This window comes from Anas acuta, chromosome 2 (genome assembly GCF_963932015.1).
Source record: "Anas acuta chromosome 2, bAnaAcu1.1, whole genome shotgun sequence".
Taxonomy (NCBI): Eukaryota; Metazoa; Chordata; class Aves; order Anseriformes; family Anatidae; genus Anas; species Anas acuta.
The window spans coordinates 120,797,263-120,803,973 of NC_088980.1; the positions used below are offsets into that span (position 1 = coordinate 120,797,263).

Here is a 6,711-nt window from a genome sequence, read left to right on the forward strand (position 1 = left end):
ATACAGGTTGCCTTATTTCCTGGAGATTTTTTTCCTTTGTTTCCCAAACCCCTCTCCCACCTCTGCTTCAAAAGCCTTCCATCTTCTGCTGAGTGTTGTGACAGATCCCGTGGGACATTCAGATAAGGTGTGCTGTCTGGTTTGTGCAGAGCTTTAAGGCTGGCATGTTCTGGCATGGCCAGCTAGCACATACTTGCCGATTAGTCAACCTGCTGGCAAATTAAAGAACCACATCCTCTCTAATGAACTTTGTATCTTCAGTTATAAATAAATACTGCTCAAGTTTATTTAACATATACAATGTACTGCAGCCTTCCGAAGCTTTTACATACTTCATTATTCCAGAAATAAAGTAGATAAGCTTGACTTAACTGTATTCAAAATAATTGAAAAACTGAAAGCACCTGCAGGAAATAGGTAAACAATGGCTGCTATTGTTAAAAACCTATAACATGTAGAGCTTTCCCTGTGTGAGGCCTTTTCAGCACAGAGCACTTGCTCACAGATCCCTTGCATCCAGCTGCAGCCTGGCAGTACTATGGGATCAAGGCAGCAAATAGGATGAGTTATATTCCCTTCAGAATTACACACTTTGGTAAACCAGAACTGGCCAAATGCCAGATCTCACTCATGCTCATGTCTTTGCAAATCGTTCTGGTGGCACGTCCTACAACACAAACACATACACCCTGAGAGCGATCTTCCAAGCTTCTGGAAGCTACTTCTGCCCAGGGCGAGGGTAAACACAAGAAGAGAAAAATGAGACCTCTTAGTATGGAGACAAATTCTTAGATATAACAGGGCTAGCCTTTCCAGAACCCTCACCAATTCCTTCATTTTACAAGGTCAAAAAAAAGTAACTTAAAGTTGATATTTTTGCTAAGTAAACTTTATTTAAGCCTATTTTATTTTTCAGTGATATATATGTGGCAGTTGAAAAATTGTGATATAAACATACAATCTTGGCACACTCACAACCCTATATTCATTATGCAAGTGAATTTCAGAGTTGAAATATTCTTCCTGTTGTATCCATTAATCTTTGGAGCTTGATGGACACGGACATGGACAGATCTAAGTGCAGTTGGCCTAAAACTCACTGTATTTTGATTCCTCCTTTAAGCTAGATAATGAACTTTTTTTTTTTTTTTAATGTTTTCGTTATCATGTACAAAATGGAAATAGGTTATTTAAATACTTCTTTTTACAGTTGTAGGGTTTCTAAATGTCCTGTAATAAGAATTTCCTACTACCTGTATGCTTCCAGTACCTCTGCTTCAATTTCCCACAGGAAAATTGCCTTATTGAAATAGAACACTTTAAAGAATGATTTTTTTAAACTCTTGTTTAAATAAACCTTAGGTGTTCAGTGGTGGTGGTTGTGTGTGTGTGTTTGTTTGGTTTAATTCTCTTTGTATGTCATTATATTTGTTTCAGAGCCTTCTAGGAAAAAAATTGTACTGGACTGATAGAATTTATACCTGGTTGTACTTACTGACAACTAAAACCCAATTTCTTGCCAACCTTTTCAAACTGAAGGAGAGACTGTTGCAGTTATTTAAAGCAGTAGGCAAGCTAACTCTTTTTTAGGTGCAACCTAACTCAAGAAAACACGTGGCTGTACTAAACTTTCAGTACAATAATAAATATGATACAATAATCTTGTCCCCTTTGATGAGAGGTACAGGAATATATATTTAGTAATCCAAAGAATAAATTCTGTGACATAGAAAAGTGTGGTTGCTTTTGCTTGATAAGACACAGCAAAAGCAAATGTGAAAAAAATAATAATCCCATAAAAATGTTATGCAGTATAATAATATTTCCAGAGAGGACATAGTCCCTGTCAAAATCTTCAAACAACAGGAAGCAATGTCTTTGACAAAATGCATGTAATTAATATTTGCTGTGATAAAATATATCAACGTCAACTGGGAGGGAACAAAAGCTAAGTCCAAAATACAACCAAGGTGGGGTATGGGAGCCAGAGATATTTGGTTTGAATGGCATGGAAGCAGGAAACCAGGTGGTGTATATTTGTTAAAAGGCTATTTGCAGAAGGCTTTCGTGGGGCATCAAGCTGCTGGTTGTCAGTTTCACCTGGCAGATATCAGCAAACACCTTCCTCTGGGGAGCACGTGGTAATAATTCACCTTGCAAGCTGGGTATCTTGTAGGTGTGGTGGTCATGATTGTGTTTCCTGTAGATTATGAGGAGAAACTTTACTTTGCAGGGAAAGTACACCAACATCCGTGATGAAAAGTTTTCTGCTTTGCAGATACATAAAATCAGTTGTGTTGAAGGTTTGTCATTCTCTATTAGTAATTCTTGTGGCTGTGAACTTCAACACTGCTCCTCTTTTCATCATATTAGTCAGTCTGGTCAGGATTAAGACTAAATCCAGGAAGATTGACATTTGAAGTGGCAAGTTCAAAAAAATAAATAAAAAAAAAGATTTCAGGCAGAATCTACCAACATTATTCCTACTAAAGCTAGCTCATTTTCAAGAACCTTCAACTTCCCTCTCCTTTCTTTGTGTGGAATGGAGACAGGGTGCCAAGTCGTGTATATGATGCCATCAAGAAAAAAGGCTGGCATTCAAAGCATGAGTGGATTCCAGCTCCACAGGCTGGCATATGCCTTTCGTTTATCTGGTATCTGCCTTTCCATCTCAAGATTAAAACAGACTGCTTCTTGTTGGTTAGGATGCTGACTTTGCCCATATGTTAACTTTTACAATAAGCACTGGAGTACTTTCTTCCATGCTGTCATTTCCTATGTACATCCCATCTTAAAAGCCGTTTGCCCACAAAGCAACCCATGATGAGGACTGTAATCAAGGGGATGGTCCTGTTCCCTATACTCTTTGACAGGATATATGTGTTCCTTCCTCTCTGGTGTCTTATGGTGTGAGCTCTTTTGAGGGGAGCCCATCTTTTTGTATGTTTGTATAGTTTCTGTTGGTCTTAGCTGCTACAGAAATACCAGTGAGCAGCAGTTCAGTGGAGTAATGGCAGTGACGGAGTCCTGTGCTGTTGATTCTCTTTTTCCTACATGTAAATTTGTAAGTGTAGTTTCTGTCATGGCTCTGAGATTGTGGCATCTAGCACTGGATCATACCAGCTGTAGCTGGTGAAACCTTCCTGGTTTACACCTGTGAACTCTCTGGCCATAGTTCTGTAGCCTTCTAGTTATTTTAGCTGTTTTGGAGTTTACTGTCCTGTAGAGTCATGTGAGAAAACTATCATTACATTGTCCTTTAGTGTGAAAACATACAATTCTTATTATCATGTTTCCTCAAAGTTCTTCTGTGTTTCTTTAATGCAACCTCAAGTATTTGTTAGCAGAAAAAATTTCCACGTACTTCAGTTTGTGGAGTCATGCGTTATATTTCTGATTTTATCAGGCCATTGCATTCTTTATAATAAGCTGTTTTATAGATTGTGCCATTATCTGTTGCCAATAGGTGGAAGGTGATGCTATGAAGATCCAATTACACTGCACGGTGAGACTTAAATACAGATGTAGAGGAAGATGGTAATATGAACCTACAACACCTATCACAACACATTAACTGAACTAGTCAAGTGTTCAGTCTAATGTTGGAAAGGAGGTATCTTATTTCAAAAACCTGTTTGCTTTACTCATGACTGGGTAATAAAACAGCTTGAATGTTAATTTAGAAAAACAGCCTGTGAACCCTAAATACTGTGCATACTGGTACAATTGGAACAATATACTTTATTGTTGGAAACATGTTTGGATTTTGGGATGGAGCAGAAGAAGATGAGGATACAGTGAAAGAGTAGGCCAGGAAAAGCAATATGAACTGAATTAAGGAATATTATTTTTTGTTGTTAGGGGGTTGAATATGGTCCAAATAAAAATTTACCTGCTCAAAACCATATAACATCCAAATTTTTATTACTAAGTGGTTTTAATTGTCCTTAATTGCATTTTTATACTACTTAGAGTTACTTGAAAAATGGGCATCATGTGGAAGATACCAGAATACACAGTAGCAAAGAGGTCCTAAATCCAAGAACTTAACTCTGCAGAGGGAGGATGGGTGATAAGAACAAGGAAAAGAGGTAAAACACACTTGCACCCAAGATCAGGGTGATGTGAGCAAACATACTGTATCCAATGGAATCTTGAGGGGAGAAATGGTTGTTTGAAAACGTAAAATATTGGGACATTAAAGGGAGTGTGGAGGCCATTGAAAGAATTAGCATCTGACATGCTTATGTTCGGTGAGGCTGACTAGAAAGCTAGATTGATGTCACTGTGCTTAGCTAATCCAAGACGACGAATAGGCAGTTAATGTTCTGTTAGCCAAATAGATCCGTCAGGCCTGTCAGCGACCTGACTAGAGGGTATTGCTCCGACAAAAAGGTAAGATGGGTGTTTTTCTGCCTCCTCCAGAAGTCAGTGTTGTTTTTCATCATAATTTCATGTCACAGATTAGAGCAGTTTACAGGTGGTGGATAGCCTCACAAACAGAACTGAGTCCGTGTTTTGAATCTGTTCATGTACGTTCCCCACCTGTAGTACCCAAGTATAGACCAGATGGGGCTATTTCTCTTCTTCACAGTAGGCTGCCATTTGCATCTGAATTGCTAAGAATGAAAGAAAAGGACAGAGCAGTGTGACTGTAATGCACTGACAGGAGGGGTTGAGGGAATCCCGTAAGGGAGAGCTTGTGATCTCAGCCTCTGTGAAGGCAGGTAAGTCTTTGAAGCTTTATTTGTGAGAGGAGGGAAATTATGCTTGCATCATCTCCACCTGAAAGACCGTTTTCCTGACCCATGGGGAGAAACTGCACAGAGGTCAAGTCAAACCAAAAATACATGTACTCTTTTGCATGCCTGAAGTGTCTTCTTTCAGATGGGTCTGCCCGCTTCTAGCTCTGCATCATACCAGGGTCCTGTAGTGAAGGAATGATCTCTTAAGACATAGCCAACATCACCTTAAACCTCACCTTCAGTGATCAGGTACGTCATGGTTCCCAGCATTTAGAAAGCAAGTCTCTGATGCCACCTTCACTTTGTCCTTTAGCCCGGACCACTCCAGGCTTCTTCTTCAATCTTCCCTAGCCCACTAGGTTGAGTTTTAACAAGAATTTTACTGTTGTGAGAGTGCACAGTTTTAACAAGATTTTCTGTTATTACAATGCACAGTTACTCTTCTGCTAGATAAGCAGACCGAGGTGGGCTAATAGAGTTTCAGGAAATCAGCCTCACTTGTCAGTTAGCCTATCTGGCTGATCCCTAGCTGATACAGATGAACTGTCAAAAAACAACATCCTCACCCCCTCCCCCACACAAAACAAAACCCCACAACCAACAACCAAAAACCCTACACTTAAAGTCTATCAGCCACCTTTTATTTGCCTGTTCAGTGAAAGTAGAGCTTGACTTTGCAGAACTACTACCCCGTTGTAGACTGTGCTGCTAAATGAGGAGCTGGGCTTAAAGCATTGAAAGAAGAAAATAAAGTAACGGGTGAGGTATTTTCTATTTGTCCTTCCTAGATCAGTGAAACATCAGAGCACCCTGGCCTGATTGCAAAACTAGCCCTTTTGCTCACCCCCATGACTGCCAGAAATTGGATATTTAGTGGGGTTTGGCAGTGGCAATATGGAAGCTATGGCAAGTCGGAGTCTATTTACTCTATGTTGTTACTGAATTACCTGATTCAGTCAAAGGAGGATTTATTACCTAGTTTATGTTGTGGGTAGCTTTTAAAAGTTTATCAATGATATCTACAGTACTGAAGGGTGGCCTTTAAATCATGCGATCTAGTAAGTAAAATCCAATTAAATTATATAACAAATATATACACAGCAAATTATAATCAATAAAGTCTTATATTTTTTATGTATTTCACTAACTTTATGATGCTAAGCTCATTTGCCTGAGTGCAAAGCTAAGCATTTTTATTTTGTTTAACATGCTCATTTATGGTGTCTGGTGGATGGTGGAAATAAATTAGTCGCAAAACATGTAATGTAAAGGAAATGACCTTGGAATACAGCTGCATATTTAAGTGTATAATAGGACTGTTTTCTCCCTCAAGCACTTCAAAAAAGCATATACTAGTAAGAAGTTAAGAGAATAGGGTTTGGTATACTAAACTGGCTCTGCTGTGTACCTAATCTAGAAGTGGTGGTAAACTTCTGCTCAAGGAAGAGGTTAAAAAAGAAGCGTCAAAATCTGTGACATACAGAGCCAGCTGCTCAGGTCTACACATGGGTAGCATTCCTTTCTAATCTTTGTAGGTGATCAGGTTATGCCCTGACATGGGACCCTGGAGTGCTCCTATTACCCTACGCTGGCTCAGCAGTGAGTGCTTGTGAGTTGCCAACTCATCATCCAGCTCCTTAAAAAATCTCGCAGTCCGTATGTGGTATATTCATGCTGTAGGAAATGTAATGATGCTATTATAAAATAAATCCCTGTTATGTTAAATTGGGTGTCCTTTAGTTTGAAGGGTGGTTCATTACTTCTAAATCCACAAAGCAGGAGCTTGTTTTCTTTAGGAACTTCTTAATTTTCTGGAAATGTAATTTTTTCCCCCAGCTAAAGTATTCTAATGTCCATTATTCTGTATTGTTGGAAAATCTTGGTATTCCACTGCCTTTATTTTTGGTCTTTACTTCTTTTGATCATTTAGTTATATTAAGCTGAAACAACTAAGAGGACTCTAAAT

General features: G+C 38.9%; 1 long non-coding RNA gene across 1 annotated transcript; it reads left to right on the forward strand.

Moving 5' to 3' along the window:
* The first annotated feature begins 2,031 nt into the window (after positions 1 to 2,031).
* On the forward strand, positions 2,032 to 6,354 carry LOC137851815 (uncharacterized). The gene is made up of 4 exons (XR_011093495.1): positions 2,032 to 2,141; positions 3,467 to 3,613; positions 3,973 to 4,091; positions 6,281 to 6,354. It is a non-coding gene; the product is annotated as an uncharacterized lncRNA (long non-coding RNA).
* Positions 6,355 to 6,711: the final 357 nt, after the last annotated feature.